The following is a 1,410-nucleotide window of genomic DNA, read 5'->3' as shown; positions in this document are numbered from 1 at the left end:
CTACTAAAAATACAAAAAATTAGCTGGGCATCGTGGCGCGTGCCTGTAATCCCAGCTACTCAGGAGGCTGAGGCAGGAGAATTGCCTGAACCCAGGAGGCGGAGGTTGCGGTGAGCCGAGATCGCGCCATTGCACTCCAGCCTGGGTAACAAGAGCAAAACTCCGTCTCGAAAAATAAAATAAAATAAAAAATAAATAAAATAAATAAAAAGTGAGGGACATTCTTGAAAAACCAGGTATGGTTTAGGAAAAACATCACAAAATACTTTTTGTTCATAGTTTTAGTCCTGACCATAAATGCTACCATATCATTAGACTGAAGAAAAAGGAAGAAAGAAGTGCTGTCATCATTTGTGGGAATGTTGTGAAAGCGTCACATGAGACACGGTTAGATTAGATCCTCAGCAATATGGTAACATCACATAATTTTGAACATACGCAGTTTCCATCAAAAGCCCAAGAGCTAAACAACTCTGATTCTGTCGTCACATCATTCCACCATACCATGTTAAAAAAAAAAAAAAAAAATCTCATTTATGGACTATATTCCTGTGACGGGGAGAAACTATAAGCTCTTTCAAGGATCTTCTCTGTTTCATTCTTCAATTATCTGTGACATTGAACACAGGTTCCGATATAAGTACGTGCTCATTAAAAGTGTGTTGAGTAATGAATAAATATGTGTAAGAATAAATTAAGTAGATATTGATATTAAAATATTTATTCACATGTATAACTATATTTTATTGATTATGGTCTGCAGATATATTATTTTCTTCATATTTAATAATATTTTAATACAGTCTTCTGAAACCAGTTTGGTTCCATAAAAAATACAGTAGTATTTCATTAAAACTACACTAGGGGCTGGGCAGCATGGCCCATGCCTGTAATTCTAGCACTTTGGGAGGCTGAGGTAGGTGGATCACCTGAGCCCAGGGGTGTGAGACCAGCCTGGCCAATATGGCAAAACCTTGTCTCTATAAAAAATACGAAAATTAACCTGGTATAGTGCCATGCACCTGTAGTCCCAGCTGCTTGGGAGGTTTGGGAGGAAGATTGCTTAAGTCTAGTTAATGAGGCTGCTGTGGTGAGCTAAGTTCATACTCTATCACTCCAGCCTGGGTGACAGAGTGAGACCCTGTCTCAAAAAACAAAAACAGAAACAACAAAAACCACCAGAGTTTGTTTAAGAAAAATGCCTTTTTTCCTGGTACCAATCATGAAAGAGTAATTTTTAATTTTTTCTGTAATGGAACAATGTGATACTTCATTATCTTTGTATTTCATTAAGTATGTGACTCCTATTTTGTGATGCTAGTTGCTCACACATACTTCAGAGTACATCTCCCCAGGCAAAACGAACAATTAGAATGACCCGACAAATTTAGTGAAGCTACCAGTACCATT

Source organism: Saimiri boliviensis, chromosome 2 (assembly GCF_048565385.1).
Source record: "Saimiri boliviensis isolate mSaiBol1 chromosome 2, mSaiBol1.pri, whole genome shotgun sequence".
Lineage (NCBI taxonomy): Eukaryota > Metazoa > Chordata > Mammalia > Primates > Cebidae > Saimiri > Saimiri boliviensis.
Note: the sequence above shows the minus strand (reverse complement) of the source record.